The sequence below is a fragment of the Peromyscus maniculatus genome, chromosome 2 (assembly GCF_049852395.1).
Source record: "Peromyscus maniculatus bairdii isolate BWxNUB_F1_BW_parent chromosome 2, HU_Pman_BW_mat_3.1, whole genome shotgun sequence".
Lineage (NCBI taxonomy): Eukaryota > Metazoa > Chordata > Mammalia > Rodentia > Cricetidae > Peromyscus > Peromyscus maniculatus.
The window spans coordinates 72880617-72904683 of NC_134853.1; the positions used below are offsets into that span (position 1 = coordinate 72880617).

At 42.1% G+C, this 24067-nt stretch overlaps 1 pseudogene; it reads left to right on the top strand.

Annotated features, from left to right (window-relative positions):
* The first annotated feature begins 3032 nt into the window (after nt 1–3032).
* On the top strand, nt 3033–3449 carry LOC102927278 (small ribosomal subunit protein eS27 pseudogene; annotated as a pseudogene).
* The last annotated feature ends 20618 nt before the right edge of the window (nt 3450–24067 follow it).

A 24067-nucleotide genomic window follows, 5' to 3' on the forward strand; every position in this document is an offset into this window, starting at 1 on the left:
GTGGGAAGTTATTGTTTGTTAAGTATGGAGTTTCAGTTCTGCAAAATGGAGCATCCTGGAGACTAGGCACATCACTCCTAGTAGTTTTCGCTACTGAACCACACACTTAAAAGAAGAGTTAGAAGCTGGGCAGTGGTGGCGTACGCCTTTAATCCCAGCACTCAGGAGGCAGAGCCAGGCGGATCTCTGTGAGTTCGAGGCCAGCCTGGTCTACAAAGTGAGATTCAGGACAAGCACCAAAACTACACAGAGAAACCCTTTCTGGGGGGAGGGGGAGTTAGGATGTTTTTTAATGTTTTACATGGATTTAGAGTGTAAGCCCCTTCTAAATTGGTACTTATTTCAACTTTGTGAATTATATTTTGGAATAATCTGCCGTTTTGGAAAGTGAAAGCTTCCCTCATGAATTACTCAAGGGAAGAAAATTAGAGAAAAGAAAAAGAAATGAATGGCGGCACCTGCTGTAGGTTCCAGAGTTCTGCCTGCTACTGTAGTCTGCTGTTCTAAGGAGTTTGTTATTCTGCAGACCACAGTCAGCAATGCAAACAGTCCGGCCCAGAAATAAAACCTTAGCTATCCCTACTCTCCATGCCTCCACAATCAACTCCTACAGAGTCATAAAGTGCTTTAAAACCAGGGAGGAAAGGACTTGCTTAAATCCTGGAGCTTCGCCTGCAGTCTACCTGAGGTTCGGTTTAAAGAACTTCCCCTAACTACTACATAACAGCTCCTAGTTTCACTCTTTCCAGGACCTAAATTGGCATCCCTTTTGCTGGGTCATCAGAAGGGGGGGGGGGGCTTGTTTGAGCCATGCCCTGAAGCACCGCCCTACTAACAGTTATACCTTGAGGTACATGCCCCTGGGGCGTGGCCACTGGGGACCCTTAAGACCTAGGATGCACCTACACAGCTTTATCTTGGCTACCTTGTGGTTTGAATGTTGAGATCCTGGACCAAGCCATTCAGCGTAGGACATAGCTCAGCTTTCCCCAGACCCTACGATAAATTTCCCGTGGTTGTGAGTTAACCCCCAAATAAATTCCTTTGATCATTAAGCTGATTCCGTGGGTTGCTAATGATTTAATCACATTAAGGGCTGGGTGGTCATCAAATGTGTACTCAATGCTTGCCGAAATTTACTTCCTTACACAAAAAATATAGCATATTTGTGGCTGGAGAGATGGCTCAGCATCAGCTGCTTCTCCAGAGGACCCAGGTTCAATTCCCAGGACCCACATGAGGGAGTGTTCACAGCTATCTATAACTCCAGTTACAGGAAATCTGATGCCCTCTCTGGCCTCCACAGGCACTGCATGCACATGGTACACAGGCATGTACATTCAGAACACTCATATACATCATATACATATACATATACATATACATATACATATACATATACATACACACATATATATGTACAGTGCACATTTAATAAGAGAAATGAAATATAACAAAAACAAAAAGAGAAAAGGAAATTGGCATTTGGCCAAGAGCTTACATTGTGCCAAGCTCTATGGGAGCCTCTAATTTCAATGATTGTTTCCTATATAATTCTTAATTATTTTTATTATAATCCTTGTTTCCTTGGTTTGGGAACATTTATTCATTGTCTGAGGATTACAGATGACATTTACTCAACAATCTTGCAATATGTTAGTAGCCACTTTAATTTTATAGATTTTGTAAGGAGCTCCAGCAATCCACGAGGTGACTTAGGCTACCCCCGTTAGGAAAATGATACATCACCACCCCCATCGGGGGCTGGAGAGATGACTCAGGGGTTAAGCGCGCTGACTGCTCTTCCAGAGGACCTGAGTTCAATTCCCAGCAACCACATGGTGGATCACATCACCACCCCTCTTTGTTTTGAGACACAGTGAAGATCAGAGAAGGCCTAGCCTGACTCCAAATTCACCATCTCCTCTTACATGTTATAATTGCGTCTTCCTTTTTGAATAAATTAAGGATCATATGAAAATAAATGGTGATTCTGGCAGAAATATTTCAAACAGACACACCATAGACCTTTTGGGGGGCCCTACCCCCACCTTTCCCAGGGTACTCTCGAGAAGAGAGGGATGAGAGGAAAAACAGAAACACGGGATAGCTTCCAGAGGACCTGGGTCAATACCCAATGGCTCAGAACTTTATTCCAAAGGGCCTTTTATAACAATGCCATGGGGTGAGGCAAAAGACCTCCCCCTTGTTAGATACAGCCAAGTGCAGACCCTTCCAAACACCTGGTACCCAGGCCCGTGGTCCAACTATCCCTTTTATGCAGCCCTGCTTGGTAAAGCAAGCTCAGAACTCACTGGCCTCTGTGGGTTTTCCGAATTCACAATTCTCCCTAACATTGTAACCTAGTAATTCTTTCAAAAATCATATGTAAAGGATATATCAATTGTGTATAAAGATATCAAACACAGTGTTCTGATGTCCATATACATGATGAAATAAATAACACGGTCAAGAACACCAACACATTATTGCACACAATTGCTTGCTTGTGTGTGATTCTGTTAAGTTATATTTGAAAATTATTTAATTCTTTCATCACAAGATTCTCATAGAGAGTGTGTTAATGAGTAAGGTGGTTACCTTTCTTTGAAATTTATGTGTCACTTAGACGTTATCTGGGGTACAATAATGTACGAATAGCCTTTTTTCTTATAATTAAATATTTACCATAATGGAATTTAAAATCTAGCTTGATGAAAACACCATTCTAAGTGTAGGCTATTCATGACAACAACTTTACAGTATCTCCTTCTTTAAGCTATTAATAGCTACATTAGCATATTCTAAGATTCCAATAGCCTGGGTTCCCTTTGGTTTCTCTTGGGAAACACATAATAGAATTTTTCACTTAGACTCTCCATTAACCCAATTGCTTTATAGTGATTTTACATTGTCCCCGTTATTTTAAGTCCCTTGCCTTTTGAATAACGTGTACAAGATGGACAGAGTGTATCTATCTTTAATTTATATGCTTTTGATCTTCAAAAAGCACCTATATGTGATGTATTTACAATACCTGATATTCAGGCGTGTCAAATATTTTAATGCTGTTATTCCAGTGGCCATCATAATTAGTGAATTAAAACCACTTTGAAAATGATTTCCACCCTTTCCGGTGGTGACGACCTCCCTACGAGAACATGCCTCTCAAAAAGAATCTTTTTCATCCCTCTCCAGAAGAGGAAAAGAGAAAACACAAGAAAAAGCACCTGGTGCAGAGCCCCAGTTCCTACGTTATGGAGGTGCAATGCCCAGGATGCTGTAAGATCACCACGGTCTTTAGCCATGCACAGACGGGGTCTTGGGTGCCGGCTGCTCCACTGTCCTCTGTCAGCACAGGCGGAAAAGCAAGGCGGACAGAAGGATGCTCCTTCAGGAGGAAGCAGCACTGGAAAGCACCTGATTCAAGATGAGCGGGAACCGGCCCAATCAACACATTTTGGATAAAAAAAGAAAAGAAAAGAGAAGAGAAGAGAAGAAAAGAAAAGAAAAGAAATGACTTCCAAAGGTCAAAAAAAATTATTCATCAATAAATTCTTTTTTAATTAATATTTTTCTTTTTTAATTTTTAAATTACTCTGTGTGTGTGTGTGTGTGTGTGTGTGTGTGTGTGTGTGTGTGTCAGAGAGAGAGAGAGAGAGAGAGAGAGAGAGAGAGAGAGGTCTCATGTATTCCAGGTTGGCTTGAATTCACTGTGTAGCCAAAGATGACCTTGAACTTCTTATCCTCCTACCTATACCTATAAATTACTGGATTACAGGCACGATCCATGATGTATGGTTTATATGATACTGGGAACTGAGCCCAAGGCTTCATGCATGCTAGGCAAGTACCCCATCAATTGAACTACTTCCAAGGCCCCTCTTCTCATTAATATTTCTAAAAGGTTCAACATCTAATTTTGTCTCTCAGCCTACTTACATCTTGCTCCTTGGCTGCTCTCTCTAAGGTGATGAACATTTGACAAAAGAATTTCAGCCCCAGCCAGACTGATGAATCACAGGTAATAAGGTCAATCCTCAGCCTTATTACATGCTTGATTCACTTCAAAGTTCAAGTGTGTCCAGGTGGTGGTGGTGGTGCACCCCTTTAATCCCAGCATTAGGGAGGCAAAGGCAGGCAGATCTCTGTGAGTTCAAGGCCAGTCTGGTCTCCAGAACAGCTAAGGCTCTGACACAGAGAAACCCTGTCTCAAAAAAAAAAAAAAAAAAAAGTTTAAGTGTCTTCATTTCATTGCCTAGAAACTGTAATTCTAGAGTATAAAGGACTACTCAATTAGGATGGATAAGTAAAATTGTAATTTGTATCAGAAATTACCCCTAAAAGTTCAGTTACTGAAGACACAGTCCCCAGTATAGCAGTGTTCAGAGGTGGAGATGTGGGGAGGTGATTGGATCACGAGGGCTCTCCTCTTTCATGGGCTAACCCACTGATGATGGATCTGTACATTAATGGTAGATGGCAGATAGTTTAGGAGATGAGGCCTACTGGGAGAGACCGAGTCACTGGGAGTGTGTCCCTGAAGGATACATTTTGTTCCAGGCTCTTCCTCCTTCATTCCTTCTGCTTCCAGATGTGGTGAGCTGCTCTGTTCTCTGTTCCTCACCTGACTCACCACAGCCCCAGGAACAATGAGCCTAGTCGCCATGGACTGACCCCTCTGTGACCTTCAACTGAAATAAGGCCTTCCTCCTTTAAACTGATTTTCTCAAATGTTCTGTCACAGTAGTGAAAAGCACAAAGACAGTGAGGGAAAGCTGGACTCAAACTAAACATGTTTCAGAATAAGAAAATGATAGTCACCCTCTTGTAGTTAGTGTCCATTGTCAATTTGACACACCTGGGGAGAGTGACCCTCAATGGAGGAACTGCTGCCATTGGATTGGCCTGTGGATGTATCTGTGGGACATTTTTAAAAATTGCTAATTGAAGTAGGAAAGCCCAGACTACTGTAGGGTGTAGATGGACATTTCTCTCTCACACCCACCTATTACCAAATACCTGGCAGCCATTTTCCAAAAAATTGACTTGGAGGCTTAACATAAATTATAAATGCTCAGCCAATAGCTCAGGCTTCTTATTGTTATTAGGAGTCAATTTAATATTATATCCATTTAGCAGAATAATAGTAATAATAGTCCTAGGTTCTTCTGTAGGGTCTGTTACCTATCTCACTAGACAAATTCTTGGCCCTGATAACAGTGCCATATATGGCTTCTGTCTTGTGGAGCAGGCCTTAAATCTGATGAGAAAGTATATTTTAACTTTTAATTATGTATACCTAAGTGTGTCTGGGTGATACATACATGTGAGTATAGGTGCCCATGGAGGCTAGGAGAGGATATTGGATCGCCAGGTGCTGGAGTTATGGGTGATTGTGGACCACCCAATGTGAGTTCTGGGAACTGAGCACTATGTGCTCCTTAAATGTCTTTTCACCATTTCTATCATGAGTATCCATTTCACTTGACAAAGACTTCTTCCAGGCTTGAAATAGGACCAAAACAAGGAGCAAGGGATGGTGGTGGTGTAGTGTGGTGTAGTATGGTATCACATGACATACAAAGATAGAAATGGGGTTAATTAATTAAAGAAAAAAATAATAGAATTAAGTAAATTGTGGGTAATGACAAATACAGAGAAAGAAGTATTACTCCAGAGAGAAGGAAGCAGAACTTGGAGGAGCTCTTTAGAGAGAAAAGGTGAAGGGAGAACTCTAATAAGCCATATATGACCTCAAGGAAGTCACTTAACTTCCCTGAGATGAAGCCATTGTACAGATTTCCTTGTATGTTAAATGATAGAGTTGAACTAAATGAGCTCGGAGCATTGTTCTACTAATATACAATATAATTATATTCCTGAGTCACCTAGAAAAGGCAGATTTGTATTCTCTATAGTTTGCTTAATGTCTTAGTTAATTTTCTATTGCTGTGATAAGATACCATGCCCCAGGCAACTTGAAAAAGAGTTTATTTGGGGCTTACAATTTCAGAGGATTAGAGTACATGACCATCTTTATGGGAAGCACAGCAGGAGACAGACAGGCATGGCTCTGGAACAGGAACTGAGAGCTTACATCTTGAGTCATAACCATGAGGCAGAGAGAGCTTTGAAACCTCCAAGCCCTCCTCCAACAAGGCCACACCTCCTAATCCTTGCCAAACATTTCTACCAACCCAGGAACCAATATTCATACATAAGAGCTTAGGGAGTCATTCTCATTCAAACTATCACATTTAAGAAGGAAGAAAAGTATAGAAAGTGACTACTGGCCGGGCGGTGGTGGCGCACGCCTTTAATCCCAGCACTCCTGAGGCAGAGCCAGGCGGATCTCTGTGAGTTCGAGGCCAGCCTGGGCTGGATTGTGGTGTAGTATGGTATCACATGACATACAAAGATAGAAATGGGGTTAATTAATTAAAGAAAAAAAATAATAGAATTAAGTAAATTGTGGGTAATGACAAATACAGAGAAAGAAGTGTTACTCCAGAGAGAAGGAAGCAGAACTTGGAGGAGCTTAATTTCAAGTGAGCTCCAGGAAAGGCACAAAGCTACACAGAGAAACCCTGTCTGGAAAAACAAAACAAAACAAAAAAAAAAAAAAGAAAGTGACTACTGATGCATTGATGCATACTGTATTCATCAGAGTCCTCTGCAGTAGAGCAACAGAACTGATAGAATAGTGTGTGTGTGTGTGTGTGTGTGTGTGTGTGTGTGTGTGTGTGTGTGTGTGTGTGTTATGGCTTTTTCAGATAAGGTTTCTCTGTGTAGCCTTGGCTGTCCTGGAACTCACTTTGTAGACCAAGCTGGCTTTGTACTCAGAGATCCATGGGCCTCTCAAGTGCTGGGATTAAAGGTGTATGCCATTATGACTGACTTTTAAAGAGGATTTATTAGATTGGCTTAAATTATATGCTGTGGAAAGTCCTACAGTTGCTGTCTCACACAGTCCATGAGAAGGGATGTCACAGCAGTGCCAGTCTGTTGCTGAAGGCCTGAAAGACTTCTTGAGAGTTGCTGTCTTCATTATACATTAGAATCCTGAAAAAGCTGAGTTCTGATGTCTGTCAAAGAACATGGAAGCAACAGGATGGATGAACTTGCAGGGAGTGAAGGCAAGTGGGCCAACGGCAATGCTTCCTGCTTCCATCTCCTTCGGTTGGAGTTGTCACCGGAAGGTTCTACCTACCTTTAGTGTGGGTACTCCTGCTTCAAACAATCTGAACAGGAAAATCTCTCACAGAGTGCTCATGTTTTTGCAGCTTTTAGCTGATTCCAGATCCAGAGACACTGACAACCATGATTAACTGTCACACATACCAAGGATTGCAAAATACTTTCATTGTCTTGACATACTTTAACTAATGAGTGACTTTTATAACTTCCATTCTTAGGTCAGATTAAAAACATTTAAAAATAACATTACATATCATTAATAATAGTAATGTAGCATTATTGCAGAAAACTAGGAAAATGTAGAAAATTACAAAAAAGAAAACCTGTCACAACCAAATATTTTAGAGCATTTCTGTTGGATCTTTCATAACACATACACACCTGTTTTGGGTTTTAAAAAAATATTGAAACAAAATATACCATATTTTTTGTGTTCTGTTTCTGCTTTCAAAACATAATTTTTCAGTGACCAAAAGCATCCTTATTGTATACACAAAGAATTCCATAGTCCCTTATTTTTGGCCATAAGGAAAATGTTTGACACTGATGATGTAAATTTTAGTTACAGGAAAAATTCCCTGGGGCAGCGTCTCTATTGCTTCCTCCCTAGAGGAAACAGATGGTGTGCTTCCAGAGGGTAATTTGAGGATGTTAAACAGAAGAACCATTTGTGAAGGAGTGGGTGGGCACTAGGGGGAACCATAAGTAACAAGTGCTGTATTTGACAGCACGCTTGAATGTATCTCTGAGTTTGGAGGGACAACAATGAAGGGACAGACCCTGGAACCTGGATGCAGTGAAACATCCTGTCAGAGCTGGAGCTGGCCCTTGGCTGGGGGAGCAACCAGCTTGTGGCAACTCTGATGGGAATCATTCTTGTGCTAATCTCCTATCTGTGCTCTCTGCGGGCCAGAGGGCCAGGAAGACATGGTAAAAACACATGGGTTAGCTTCTGTGGACACAAGCATGGTAAAGAAAAGCCAAGGAAGCCAGGCAGCGGTGGAGCATGCCTTTAATGCCAGCACTAGGGAGGCAGAGCCAGGCGAATCTCTGTGAGTTCAAGGCCAGCCTGATCTACAGAGTGAGATCCAGGACAGGCACCAAAACTACACAGAGAAACCCTGCCTCAAAAAAACAAAACAAAACAAACAAACAAAAAAAAAACCAAGGATGCACCTGGAAAAGTAAAGGGAAGCTTTTACTTTTCATGCTTACTTGACATAGTATATCTTTGGAAAGACTTGGTTGCTGTGGGATGTTCTGTATGTCCTGTGGGAGCCCGTTCTCGGGTTCCTCGTGGCTTTACCCAGCAGGACCACATAGAGGATGATTAGGACCACGGGCCTGAGTGCAGGTGTCTGAGATGGTCTGCACTTGGCTGTGCTGGGGGATGGTCTGTATGGCAAATGTATTGCTCTGATTGGTCAATAAATAAAACCTGATTGGCCATGGCTAGGCAGGAAGTATAGGTGGGACTAACAGAGAGGAGAAATAAAAGAACAGGAAGGCAGAAGGACTCACTGCCTGCCAGCTGCCGCCAGGACAAGAAGCATGTGAAAATGCTGGTAAGCCACGAGCCGCGTGGCAGGGTATAGATTTGTAGAAATGGATTAATTTAAGCTATAAGAACAGTTAGTAAGAAGCCTGCCACGGCCATACAGTTTAAAGCAATGTAAGTCTCTGTGTTTACTTGGTTGGGTCTAGCGGCTGTGGGACTGGTGGGAGACAAAGATTTGTCCTGACTGTGGGCAAGGCAGGAAAACTCTAGCTACACTTGGTCAGAGAAAGTTGCTGTAAGAAGTGATGCTATACCTCGGATCTAGAGCATGTACTTCTGTTAAAAATGTGGAGGGCATGTCAAGCAGAGGTAAGAGCACGTGGGAAGTCTCTGAGTGGGATGGAGTATTTAAGGAACTACAGGAAGGCCAGTAGGTGAAACATAAAGATAAGGGTAGGAACACAGAATAAGACTGAAGAATTTGACAGGCACATTTAATATCCTGCTTCGTGTTTTTGTTGTTGTCCTTAAAACAAAGGTAACCCATGGATAAGTGTTAGAAGTCCAATGGCAAATTACTTTTTCTTTTTTTTCCCACACAGTCTCATGTATCCCACTCTACCTATAACTCATTATGTAGCTGACAATGAGAACAGCCTTAAACTTCTGATCCCCCTGCCTCCATTTCCCACACATTTGATTATAGATGTGCATCATCACACACAGTTTATATGGTGCTGAGGACTGAACCCAGGGCTTCCAGCAGGCTAGGCAGGCCCTCTACCTCTGTGCTGGTTAGTTCTGTCAACTTTCTACAAACCTATACAAATCTGGGAAGAGGGAACCTCAGGTGAGGAATTGCCTCCATCAGCTTGTCCTGTAGGAAAACTGTGGGGCATTTTCTTGATTAATGATTGATGTGTGAGGGTCCAGGTCACCATGTGCAGTGTTGTCCCTGGGCAAGTGGCCCTTGGTTGTATGAAAAAGGGAGGAGAGAAATCCATGGAAAGAAGGCCAGGAAGCAGCCTTCTTTATGATCTCTGCTTCAGTTCCTACCTTCAGGCTCCTGCCCTGCATTCCCTTCATAAAGGACTGTAAAGTGTGAGGTGAAACAACCCCTTGCTCCACACCCTCCTCAGCATCAGCTGTCACTTGTGGTTTTGATCTTAGCCATTCTGACGGGAATCTCAGAGTTGTTTTGATTTGCATTTCTCTGGTGGTTAAGGATGTTGAACATTTCTTTAAGTGTTTCTCAGCTCTTTGAGAGTCCTGTACTGAGAATATTCTGTTTAGATCTGTGCCCCATTTTTAATTGGATTATTTGGTTTGGAGATATCTAGTTTCTTGAGTTCTTTATATTTTGAATTTTAGTCCCCTATTGAATGCAGAGTTGGTAAAAAAAAAAAATAATAATTTTTTTTTGCATCCCGTAGGCTGACTCCTTTGCCTTACAGAAGCTTTTCAGTTTCATGAGCTCCCAATTATTAATTGTTGATCTTAGTGCATGTGTTATGGGTGTTCTGTTCAGAAAGTCATCTCCTGTGCCAAAGTGTTCAAGGCTGCTCCCCACTTTCTCTTCTATCAGCTTCAGTGTACCTGACTGTATATCGAGGTATTTGATCCACTTGGACTTGAGTTTTGTGCAGGGTGAGAAATATGGAGCTATTTGCATTCTTCTAAATGCCGACATCCAGTTAGAGCAGCACCATTTGTTGAAGATGTCTCTTTTCCAGTGTGTCTTTTTGGCTTTATCAAAAAAATCAGATGTCTATATGTTTCTGGATTTATGTCTGGGTCTTCAATTAGATTTCATTGATCAACCTGTCTGTTTTTATCAGGGACTATGGGGATCCAGCCCCTCGATAGTCCCCTCCCAGGGTCTGGGAAGAATCTACAACCAGCTGATAATTAATCTTTGATGAAAATAAATGAGTCTATGTACATGAAACTCCTTAGTCCATACACTTTATTATTCTGTGTCAGTTCTCTCTCTACAAACTTATACTCTGCTCTCATTTTTAGCTCCTTTCTTGCCCAATTTCTCTTTCATTTATCTGCTGTCCCTCTAGGTTCTATCTTAATTCCTATATCTAGTTCTGCCCCTTCTAGGTTCTCATCCATCTAGTTCTTTCCCATATCAGTTCCTCTCCCATCTCCTCCTCTCCCATCTCCTTCTTCCCCATCTGGCTCTTCCTCATCTTCCACCTCGTTCCTCTAGTACTCTCTTCTAGCCCTTTAACCTAGTTCTTCCCTGTCTCAGTTTGCTCCTCTCGAGTTCTTGCCCATCTAGTTCTTCCTTTCTCTTTTCTCTTCTCTGTTCCCCCGTGCCATGGAAGTCCCAGTTAAATACACTTACAAGCAGTAATCCCTTGGCAGTGCAAAGCCAGGCTTCCAGGGTAAAATGGAGAGGTGATAAGAATCACATAGAGGGGCAATAACCATTAATTATCATTTGCAACCCCAAAGGGAAGTGACCAATGGGGAAATGAATTAACTAAAGGCTAGATTTGGGTAATATCTAAGAAGAGGGATCTTATGTGCTCAACTATAGTCTTAACTGTGATTGGTAGAAAATGTTAAGAATCTATAAGTTGCTAGGTCAATGGGAGAAAATAAAACTGCCTTCTTTTTCCCTGTGGCTCCTATCTGTCCAAGCTATCTGCTGGTTTTTTCTGCAGGGTGGGGGAAAGTGTGCTCGGTCACTAGGCAACCTGTGTACAGCTAGATGCCTCTGGTGATAGTTAAGGGGAGGTCTGGAACTAGAGGTAAGATTTGGGAAAGGAGGAAGTTAAGCTTAATTGGCACATCTGCCAGGCCTTCTCAAACAGGTAGCCTGGATGCTTAAGTCTGTTCTTAAAGAGTACAAAGGTATCTCTGATAAGGTACGTTCCTCCTTTGGGGATGGACCTGGCTGGACGCTGTCAATGATAATTACAGGGAAGCTTGAACTGGGGTTCTGGCTGAGCATAGCTGTCAGAGCAGAAGGTTATCTAAATATTCCTAGAGTGGTTAGGTAAGGAGTTAGAGGTCTATAAAGTTAGTAAGGCTGTAAGAAAGGAGGGTCTGAGCTAAATTGTGTAAAGCTATTACTTAATGTCCACCTGACCTAGGCAGTGTCTCCTTGTAGAATTTATCTTAAATAAGGAGACTTGCACATGGACTGCTATTTTTGTTAGTCCTTGAAAGTAGCTAAGGGAGATATCTGATTCCAGAGGAAGCCTTTCCTGAGGCTGTTCTCCTAATACCTTGAATGTGTATATCCAGAGAGTGATCAGTCCACACTGGTAGCCCTTCTTAGGGAAAAATCAATTGGGAAAACTATGAAGGCACACATGATTTTCATAACAGAATACAGCTGATATATAACAAGCCAAAAAACACCAAAAGCTCCTTGGAACTTGGCTTCCTCTGGAGGAATTCCTTGACCCCTCCAGGTAGTGACTTTGTCATAACCAGCTGAGTTCTTATGATGTGTTCCTGCGGCCTGCAGGATGTTTTTATGCCAATACCATGTGGTTTTTATTACTATAGCTCTGTAGTACAATTTGAAATCAGGGATGGTGATACTTCCAGCTGTTCATTCTTTGTTCATGAGTGTTTTAGCTATCTTGGGCTTTTTGTTTTTCCATATGAAGTTGTGAATTGTCCTTTCAAGGTTTCCAAAGAATTGTGCTGGATGGGGCTGGAGAGATGGCTAAGTGGTTAAGAGCACTGGCTGCTCTTCCAGAGAACCTGGGTTCAATCCCCATCACCCACATGGCAGCCCACAACTGTCTGTAACTCCACTTCCAGGGGACCTGATACTCTCTCACATAGACATACATGCAGGCAAATTATCAATGTACATAAAATAAAAATAAATAAATTATTTTTTTAAAAAAAGAATTGTGTTGGAATTTTGATGGGGTTTGCAATGAATCTGTAGATTGCTTTTGGTAGGGTGGCAATTTTTACTATGTTAATCCTTCTGATCCATGAGCATGGGGGATCTTCCCATCTTCGGATATCTTTCTCAGCTTCATTCTTCAAAGACTTGAAGTTTTTAATCATACAAGTCTTTAACTTGCTTAGTTGTAGTTACCCTGAGGTATTTTATATCATTGGAGGATATTGTGAAAGGTGCTGTTTCTCTGATTTCTTTCTCAGTCTATTTGTCATTTGTATATAGCAGGGCTACTGAGTTTTTGGGAGTTAATGTTGTGTCCTGCCACTTCACTGAAAGTGTTTATCAATTCTAGGAGTTCTCTTGTAGATTTTTAGGGTCACATGTCTTATCATCTGCAAACACTGATACTTTGACTTCTTCCTTTCCAATTTGTATCTCCTTGATCTCCTTCAGTTGTCTTCTTGCTCTAGCTAGAACTTCAAGTACTCTATTGAATAGATATGGATAGAGTGGAGAATCCTGTCTTGCTCCTGATTTTAGCAGAATTGCTTTAAGTTTCTGTCCATTTAACTTGATGCTGGCTATGGGCTTGCTGTAGACTGACTTTACTATGCTGAGGTATGTCTCTGTGTCCCTAATCTCTCCAGAACCTTTATCATGAAGTAGTGTTGGATTTTATCAAAGGCCTTTTCTGCATCTAATGAGATGATCATGTACTTTTTCTCTTTCAGTTTGTTTATGTGGTGGATGATATTTATTGATTTACATCTGTTGAACCACCCCTGTATCTCTGGGATGAAGCCTACTTGATCATGGTGGATGATTTTTTTGATGTGTTCTTGGATTCAGTTTGCAAGTATTTTGTTGAGAATTTTTGCATCTATGTTCATAAGGGAAATTGTTCTGTAATTTTCTTTCTTTGTTGAGTCTTTATTTGGCTTGGGTATCAGGGTAACCTTGGCCTCATAAAATGAATTTGGCAATGTTCCTTCTTTTGTTTGTTTGTTTGTTTTGTTTTAGAGACAGGGTTTCTCTGTGTAGCTTTGCGCCTTTCCTGGAACTCACTTGGTAGCCCAGGCTGGCCTCAAACTCACAGAGATCCGCCTGGCTCTGCCTCCCGAGTGCTGGGATTAAAGGCGTGCGCTGCTGCTGCCGCCGCCGCCGCCGCCGCCGCCACCGCCGCCCAGCTGTTCCTTCCGTTTTTATTTTGTGAAATAATTTGAGAAGTATTGGTGTTAACTCTTCTTTGAAAGTCTGATAGAATTCTGTGCTAAAATTGTCTAGCCCTGTTTTTGTTGTTGTTGTTGTTTTTGGTGGTGGGACTTTTAATGGCTGCTTCTATTTCATTCAGTATTATAGGTCTATTTAAATTGTTTATCTGATTTTGATTTAACTTTGGTAAGTGGCACCTATCAAGAAAATTATCCAGTTCTTTTAGATTTCCCAATTTGGTGGAGTACACATTTTTAAAGTGTTCCTTGTGATTCCTTATGTGAGGCAGAGATGTTAAGAATGTTTAAGAACTAAAATGTCATTTTGGTGGATTTTCCTTTGATGAGTGTGTAGTGTCCTTTCCTGTCACTTTTGATGAGTTTTGGTTTGAGGCCTTTTTTGTTAGGTATTAAAATGGCTACACCAGCTTTTTTTTTTTTTTTTTTTTTTTTTTGGCTTGGAATATCTTTTTCTACCCCTTTACCCTGAGATAATATCTATCCTTGATGGTGAAGTGTGTTTCTTGGATGCAGCTGAAGGATGGATCCTGTTTTTGTATCCATTCTTTTAGTCTGTGTCTTTTTACTGGGGAATCAAGACCATTGATAATGAGAGATATCAATGACCAATGATTATTGATTCCTGTTATTTTGTTGTTGGTTGTGGTGGTCGTGTGTGTGTGTGTGTGTGTGTGTGTGTGTGTGTGTGTGTGTGTGCATGTGTGCATGTGTGTGTGTGCGTGCACGCGTTTCCCTTCTTTTAGTTTTGCTCATGTGAGATTATTTATTTCAGTGTTTTCATGGTTTAGCTAGCTAACCTTAGGTTGGAGTTTTCTTTCTAACATCTTCTATAGGACTGGATTCATAGACATATATTGTTTAAATTTGATTTTATCAAAGAATATCTTATTTTCTCCATTTATGATGATTAAAAATTTTGCTAGGCTTCATGGTGGTAGCGTACGCCTATAATCCCAGCACTCAGGAGGCAGAGCCAGATGGATCTCTGTGAGTTCAAGGCCAGCCTGGTCTCCAAAGCAAGTTCTAGGAAAGGCACAAAGCTACAACAGAGAAACCCTGTCTTGGAAAAAAAAAAATTTTGCTAGTATAGTACTCTGGGCTGTCTTCTGTGGTTTCTTACAGTCCACAGAACATCTGTCCAGGCCCTTCTGGCTTTTAGAGTTTCTGTTGACAAGTTGGGTGTAATTCTAATAGGTCTGCCTTTATATGTTACTTGCTCCTTTTTCCTTGCAGCTTTTAATATTCTTTCTTTGTTCTGTATATTTAGTGTTTTGATTATTATGTGGCAAGGGGATTTTTTCTTCTGGTTCAATCTATTTGATGTTGTGTGTACTTTTTTTTTTTTAAAAAACTTTTTATTGATTCTTTGTGGATTTCACATTGTGCATTCCAAGCCCTGTCCCCTCACATCTTTCCTCTGCTCTTGGAACCCCCTCAATAAAAACCAAATTTAAAATAAATAAATAAAACAAAGAAACCAAAACAAACAAACAAACAAACAGGAGGAGGAGGAGAATCAGAAGTAGAATCATCTTGTCATGGAAGCTCTAGTGTGGCCCATTGAGTCACACAGTTTACCCTTTAGTCCATTCATCTTTACTTGCAAGTGTTCATTGCCATGAGTCATTGGTCTGGCTTGAGGCCTCTGGCTCCTGCTACACCACTGATTATGGGCCCTCACTGGGGCTCCTTTTGCATATCGTGGTGGCAATGTGGGCTAGGGACATCAACACAGACCCCAGCAGCAGCTGTATGCTTTATATTTTAATAGGCATCTCCTTCTTTAGGTTAGGAAAATTTTCTCCTGTAATTTTGTTGAAAACACTTTCTGAACCTTTGAGCTAGGTTTCTTCTTCTTCCTCTATATCTATTATTCTCAGGTTTGGTCTTTTCATAGTGTTCCAGATTTCCTGGATGTTTTGTGGCAGGAATTTTTTAGATTTAACATTTTCTTTGACTGATGTATCCATTTCTTTCATTGTATTTTAAACAACTGAGATTCTCTCTTTCATCTTTTGTATTCTGTCGTTGAATCTTGCCTCTGTAGTTCCTGTTCGAATTCCTAAATTTTTCATTTCCAGAATTCCCTCAGTTTGGGTTTTCTTTATTGATTGTATTTCTAATTTCAGGTCTTGAACAGTTTTATCCATTACCTTCCACTGTTTGTGCTTTCCTGGATTTCTTAAAGAGATTTCTTTATTCCCTCTTTAAGAACCTCTATCATATTCATAAAGAATGTTTTAAGGTCTTTTTCTTGTGCTTCAGCTGTGTTGGAATGATTAGGTCCTGCTGGGGTGGGAGAGCTGGGCTCTAATGGAGACATACTACCCTGCCTGAAGTTGATTGTGTTTTTTTGCTGGCGTCTTGGCATCTGTGTTTGGTATGATTCAAGTTTTAGGTGCTGATTTCTGGATTTGTCTTTGTTGGGTTAATGTTTTGCTCCTTGGTTTCTGTTTCCTCTCTGGATTTTTCAGAGAGGAGGATGGCGGTGTGTTGACTATTTTCCTGACCTGCTCAACTGGTGTGTTCCCAGGAATGCCTGCGGGGTTGGAGGCTGGGATGCTGGATAAGTTGGGGGAAGGAAGGCTGGAGGAGAAGGTCTTTGTGATCCTTTGGGGACGGGGTCAGAGAGGAAAGGGAGACCTCATCAGGTTTCTTGCTACAGAGGTGAGGATGAGAGTGGGGGGGTTGGATTTCAGTAGCCTAGGAGAGGTGCGGGTCCTCCTTCAGCCTACTTGTTGCTCTGGGAGGAGTGGACTTCGGGTTAGCAGGGGGTACCTGATCGAGTTGGGGCAAGGAATAAGCCAACAAGCGGGTGGAGGAAGATTAGAAGGGGAAGATCTGTGGGACCCACAGTAGATGGAGCAGGGGCAGGGAAGGCTGCCATGGGTGTTCTGTTGCAGCACTGAGGATGAGACTGGGGGATTGGGTCCGGGGTAACAGAGAGACAGGAGAGAGTCTGCAGGCAGCCTTAATGTGTATATTTAAAAGCACTGTTGTCCCTCTCTCTTTTGGTTTCTCATGGGAACCAGTGTAAACAGCAATGGTCGTCTTTTTCAGACCAGAATATCCCTTGCTATTTGCCCTTTTGTTGAATGCCTCCTTTCCTCATTTCATTTCAGTGGTGGAGTGTCCCAACACCACAAGTCTGGAAGCTTCTAGACAGACTGAGCCCGTTCATCTTTGTACGTGAGTCACCACACAGGCCACTGTAAAGATTAGCGGCCCGTTTGTTTACCCGACTCCTGTGGCTCTTACTTGGCGACAGGCTTTGAGATCGGCACTGGCGATTCAGTGATAGCAAGATCCAGCCCCCACTCTCCTAGATCACAATCTCTGAAGGACATGGACACCCAAAGAGGCGATTGCATAATCCCTGGATGAGTGTGGATGGGCTGGGTACAGGTGCCTGGAGAGTCAGCAAAGAATGGAATGCTGTCCCTCCAGACAACATGTCATTCATCTGCTGAGCACAGACAGGAACCCTGCTACAGGCCGCAGTTTTCCTCCTGCTGCGTTCCAGTCTCACGGAGAGATGTTGGGGTTGAGGGTGGGCTTCCAAGGGATGTGCCCCCTGCCTCAGCTTGTTTTGTTGTATTTATCACGGGCAGGACCGCAGAGTAAGAGAACTCAAACTCGTGGCAATCCTCTAGCCTCAGCCTCTGAAGTGCTACTATCCCCGGTAATTCAAGCTCCTTGGAACATCTACCGGGTGAAAAGTTTTCGTTTTTCCGTGGCTCACACAAAGGCCCCGCCCGCCGCGCGCAGTCCTACAGACCATGGTCCCTCTGCCTCAGCGCTGTCCCATGGAGTCTCTGAATCCAGTTCCGGGTCTTAGTGCGCCTGCGCAGGCGGGGCCTGTGGTTAGAGAAGGGGCGGGACTTGTGGAGTTCGTAGCAAGTTCTAACAGCCAAGATCCTAAAGAAGTTTGAGGTGGTGGTGTTTTGGGGTTCTTTTTTGACTGGGCCATTTCTGGGTGTCTGGAGGGACCAGAGATCCCACGAGGAACTCGCCCGAGTTTCCACGCCGCGTGCCTTTCTCAGCTCACGTTGTTCTGTCCTTTGACTTTTTAGTTCAGTTCAGTTCTGAGGAACTGCTTTACCGCGCGACAGATTCACGTTCTTTTCGTTCTGAGCCTGCGTCTTGGGCAAGTGACCTGTCCACACTTCTGCCTGTATAAAATGGAATTGATAATAATTGTATTCCACAGGGCTCCGGAGCGATTACACGAGAGTTGTCAGTGTAATGGGCTCCACTTTGCAGGAGAAGCCAGGATCATTTCTTTGTCGGGAGTGGGTGATGTGTCTGGGTCTTTTGTATGCAGCTGTTCTACTGACTGTACTTGGGAACCAGCAACCATTAGGGATCATGCAAAGTAAATGAGATTCAAGTCTGAAGGTTAGAATGTGCTAGATGATGTATTTGGTCTGGAGTTTGTATTTTTGTTAGTTTAAAAATATGACACATGTGAGAACTTGGGATAGGAACTCCCGCTACCCTTGGCATGTCATGTGAAACTTTATCAGAACATGCCCTTGTTGCAGGGGGATTGGTGGGTGGAAAAAAGACAAGTTTACTGAGCATATTGCAAAGGAGTAGCAGGCAAAGCTGAAGAGAACTTGCTGGTCTACATTTGGGAGCTAACCTCCTTCCAGTTTGGGTTCATACCATGGGGATGCTGTCATGTAAATGAGGGCAATCTTGATTGGTCTTTGTGTGACTGGGTGGAGGCAGGTGTACAACGGGCCATGCTGATGGTGGTCCATTTGGTTGTTCGTTCCTGCACTTGGCCCGAAGGGAAGCAATGTTTTCTTTTGCAGGGTTATTGAGGTGCTTCTGGGATCAGGTTTGTACAGTGGAAAGTCACTGGTAGGGACTTGTTTCTATTTTGGTTTTTCAGTCATGGTCTTCATTCCACTCACGCCATCCCTCCCTGCTGACTATAAAACACACACACACACACACACACACACACACACACACACACACACACACACACGGAAAACATCATACATACAACATCAACATCAGGATGCTCTAATAATGCCCACTTATAGAATCACTATGTGATCACATAGGCATACTGTCCAGGCAAGAATTCCTGGCACAAAGATTCTGATTATAGAGAAGAATTTCTTTATTCCATTTCCATATCCACATCAACTCAAGATTCAAAACTGAAGACACTGTATATGAGTCTTTACTAACTACACTTAATGCATTTAAGTCAGCTTAGTCCATTTCAGATTATGAAAACACTATACAGGGCCTCTCCTTTTACTAGTGAATAAGGCTTATATGAGTACTGTAGTTGAAACACAGTAAGAACTAAGAGAATCATATGCTTTTAAAGAAAATTACTTGCAATCTACAATTAAGACACCAAAAATATGGGTTGTGTGTCCTGAAACCCCTATAATAACAGAGTCAGGTCAAGTTACTCACTCCATAGGCAAATGTATACACTCAGATAGGGGGTGTAGTTCAGTTGGTAGAATGTTTGCTTACTGTGTACAAAAGTCTGGGTTCTAGCCCTAGAACCACATATCCAGTGACATAAAATAAGGATATCTTACAGCAAATTAAAGACACACATCTCATATGTGCTGGATACAAAGAAGAAAAGCCATATTCCTTCTGAAACTTACTACAAAATGGGCTTAAAGGCAATGACATCTTTTAACCTGCTTATAAAAAAATCAATAGTAGGGGCTGGAGAGATGGCTCAGTGGTTAAGAGCACTGGTTGCTCCACCAGAGGTCTGGAGTTCAATTCCCAGCAACCACATGGTGGCTCACAACCATCTGTAATGAGATCTGGTGCCCTCTTCTTGCATGTAGGCAGAATGTTGTATACATAATAGATAAATCTTTTTGTTTGTTTGTTTGTTTGTTTGTTTGTTTGTTTGTTTTCGAGACAGGGTTTCTCTGTGTAGCTTTGCGCCTTTACTGGGACTCACTTGGTAGCCCAGGCTGGCCTCGAACTCACAGAGATCCGCCTGCCTCTGCCTCCCGAGTGCTGGGATTAAAGGCGTGCTCCACCACCGCCCGGCTTTTTTTTTTTTTTTAAATCAATACTAATAGATTTAAGTCAATGGCTGTTGCTGTGGGATTTTGCTCTTTTGGGGGGGGCCCACCACCCAGCTTCCAAATAAATCACACACAGAGGCTTATTCTTACTTATGAAACCTGGCTTGGCTTGGCTTAGTTTCTAGCCAGCTTTCCTTAACTTATCCCGTCTACTTTTTGCCTCTGGGCTTTTCCAGTTCTCTTACTTCTGTAAATCTAACTTTCTCCCTTTATATATTCTGTCTGCCTGCCAGCCCCGCCTATCCTTTCTCCTGCCTTGCTATTGGCCAGTTATTTATTAGACAATCAGGTGTTTTTTAGACAGGCACAATATCACAGCTTCACAGAGTTAAACAAATGCAACATAAACAAAAGTAACACACCTTAAAATAATATTCTACTACAACTGGCAAATTCCACCAATGAATGTTTTGCATTTTTTTCTGCTACCAGTAACATAGTTGATAGAGCTACACAGAGTTTTAGATACATTATGAGGTCTAATAGGGAGAATGATTAACATTTATTTATTCTCTAAACTGTGATGCAACACTTCCCAGAGAATGCAAAAGCTACTGGCTGCCTCTTTTGACCCCTTGAGCCAGCTTTTCCTCCCAACCCTTCCACCAGCCACTGACAATGTGAAACTTTTTTGCCAACTGAGAAACTTCTACTTGAAGCTGAGAAGCCACTCAAATAGCGACTTCTGTCAGAGACAGAGCAGAGCGCTGCCAGGACAATACCTGGCTATGTCGAAGCATAACCCACCTGCCTATGCACCCACCTGCCTATGCACCAGCTCCATTACTGGGTGCTAGCTAACCCAGATGTGGCTTTGGCATTTGGCTGCAGCTTTCCACACCCTTGGAGGCTCATGAGAATTCCAGCCTGATTCCTCTCCCCACCCCCGATTTATTAAGTCTTGTATCACACAGCTGTAAAATAGCTGCAGTATTTTATGTAGTACGGGCCCTAGGGTTTCCATGGCTAATTGTCACGCCAACTCTTGTCACCTTTAGGTCACATAATAGCTTGTTTTTATTGTTTAGCCAGATGGTTAGAAGTTAAATTGCATCCTTAACATTGGAATAATACCCATCTACAATGGTGGCACAAAAAAACCCTTTTCCATTTATACTTTGTTTAAAATCTATTTGGGGCACTGGGGATATGTTTCCGTGGTAGGGCACTTGTTTAGAATGTGCAAGGCCCTGAGTCTGAGTCCCAGCACAGAACAAAATAGAGAAAGATTTTGGTGCCGCATTCCCAGTGTTGGCACCAATGGGAACAGCATCAGTTCTTCCGTACCTGGTTCCTCTTGTTCCTCACAGCCTAGCAGGAATACACTTTTGGCTGAAATCTAAAGGAAAATGTTTAGTTTTGGCTATCAACCAGGAATCTGCATACACATATGTTGGAATCAGCCAGATTGCATGTACACTAGCCTACATAAATTCTGCTGGCCACTTTTTTTGCACTATTATACAAAGATCTGGCTATTGTTTAACTTGCTCTGCTGGGAGAGAATGAAACTAGAAATGTTCAGATTTTAAATGGAAGGAAATGTATCCTCCATGTCCTATTCCCACTTGTATAATTATCCAGCGCATTTCCCCATGTTTTCATGCATATATCTCTACACATATGCCTTGCGGTAGTTATGAATCTATTCAACTACAATTGAAATGAAAACCCAAGAAAGAAAGCCAGTTTATTAGTCTCATTCAAAAAGAAGCCCAGGGAAATAATTCAAATGTCCCTGCATCAAAGATAAAATGCGACATATACATACGGACAGTGGAAGTTTATCCAGCTGTTAAAAGAATGAAATTATTATTTATATTACACTATGGATGCTCAGTGACAACATTATACTAATTAAATAAGCTAAAAACAAAACATATAAAAGACCAAGCAATCCTGATCAAAAAGAATAAAACCAGAAGTATCACTATACCTGATTTCAAGTTATTTTAAAGAGCAATAGTAGCAAAAAACAGTGTTGTGCTGGCCCTAAAGCAGACATGTAGTCAACTGAACAGAGTACAGGTCTCAGATATAAGCCCACACAGCTCCAGTACCTTGATTTTTTTTTTGACAAAGATGACAAAAATATACATAGGGGAAAATACAGCATCCTCAGTAAATGATGCTGTGAAAATTGGGTATCCATATGTAGAAGAATAAAACTAGATTTCTACCTCTCACCCTGCACAAGAGTCAACCCTAGATGGGTCAAAGACCTTAATATAAGACCTGAGACTCTGAAATTGGTAGAGGAAAAAGGAGGGGTAATTTCAAGATATAGGCAAGGACTTTCTGAACAAATGACAAATTGGATTTCATCAAACTAAAAAATAGCAATGGAAACAAGTAAAGACATGACCTATAGAGAGGGAGGAACATCTTTGACAGAATAAATATCTAGCTATACAAAAAACTAAAAAAGGCTAATAAACATATATAAATTGTCCAAAGTCACTAACCTTCAGAGAGATGAGTCTACGCTGCCATTTGGTCTTAGCCCAGTGAGAATGGAAGTCATTAAGAAACAACAATTGATGCGGGCAAAAGGGGAACGCTTAGTCACTGCTGGTGGGAGTGCAAGCTAATCCAGACATGGTGGAAAATTGGTGTGGAGGTTTCTCAGAAAACTCAGCTAGATCTACCATATGACCTAGCTATGCATTGTTACCAAAGGACTCAAGTCACCATGTCATAGAGGCACTTGCCCATTAATGTTTACCGTAGTACTGTCCACAATAGCTCAGTTATGGAACAAATGGACGTGTCTAACAGTAGAGGAAGGAAGACTGAAAGTGTAGTCTTACTTAACATCCTAGGTAGTTTTCTGCTACTGTGATGAAACACCATGACTAAAAGCAACTTGGGGAGGAAAGGGTTTATTTCAGTTTACAGCCTATAGTCCACTGTGAACGGGAGTTGGTGCAGAACTCAAGGCAGAAACCTGGAAACTGGAACTTATGAACACTGCTTGCTGGCTTGCTCCTCGTGACTTGCTCAGTTTGCTTTCTTATACTATCTAGGACCACCTGCCCAGGGTGTCATTACCCATAATATGCTGGGCCCTTCCCCATCAATTACTAATTAAGAAAATATGCCACAGACTTGTTCATAGGCAATCTAATAGAGACATTTTCTCCACCGAGGTCAGATGACTCTAGTTTGTCATGTTGACAAAAACAAACTAACTAACTAGCACATGTACACAATGGATTTTTTTTTTTCATTCCTGAGGAACAGAGTTTGAAAAATGGATGTAACTGAAGATAATCATATTGAACTAGTCAGAAAGACAACTGCTGTATGCTTCCTTTCATTTGTAGTTCTTAGATCTTATGAGGATATATAAAATCATGTATGTATGATATGAAAGTAGAAGCAAAGGGGATTATTAGTGGGGGAGATCGGAAAAGGGTAGAAAAAAAGGTATGGGGGGACTATGCTTGTGTGACACGTATACAAAGAAAAACTTAAAAGGCAGAGGGGTCAGAGGGATGGCTCAGTGATTAAGAGCACCTGCTGTTCTTCCAGAAGACCCGCCCAAATTCAGGTCCCAGTACCCACATCTGGAGCCTTACAGCTGCCTGTAACTCCAGCTCCAGGGGAATCACACACCTTTGCCTCCCACAGACACCTACACTCTTGCGCACATGGCCTCATGCAGATACACAGACTGACATCATTAAAAAGAATAAACTAAATCTTTTAAAAGGCTAGGCACAAAAGAACTTATAATTCTACTTATACGAGCTCCTTGAACTTGTCAAAACATGAAGACAGAAAGTAGAATGGCTGCCAGAGGTGAGGGGTGGGGCTGAACCCAGCTGGCTTGAAATGGGAACACAGCTCGGAATGACGAGAATGTCTTAATGGCTAGTGATAATAGGTGTTGCACAGTGTGGCTGTGTGTCATGCTACTGAACGGTTTGTGGAGGTACACTTTACCCAGAGACCGACTGCACACCCTCAGGCGGTGAGGCTCAGTGCTGAGGCTCAGTGACGTCACCAAGATCCCAGGCTCTTTCAGCCTTTGAGTTGACCATGTACTGCTCTTGCCCTTGTTTGATCTGGAGATGATTGCAGCCTGTCTAGAAGCTGTGTCCATGTACTGGGCAGGAAAGGCCAAACATCATCTGCTTGCCAAGCTGTTCTCATTCAC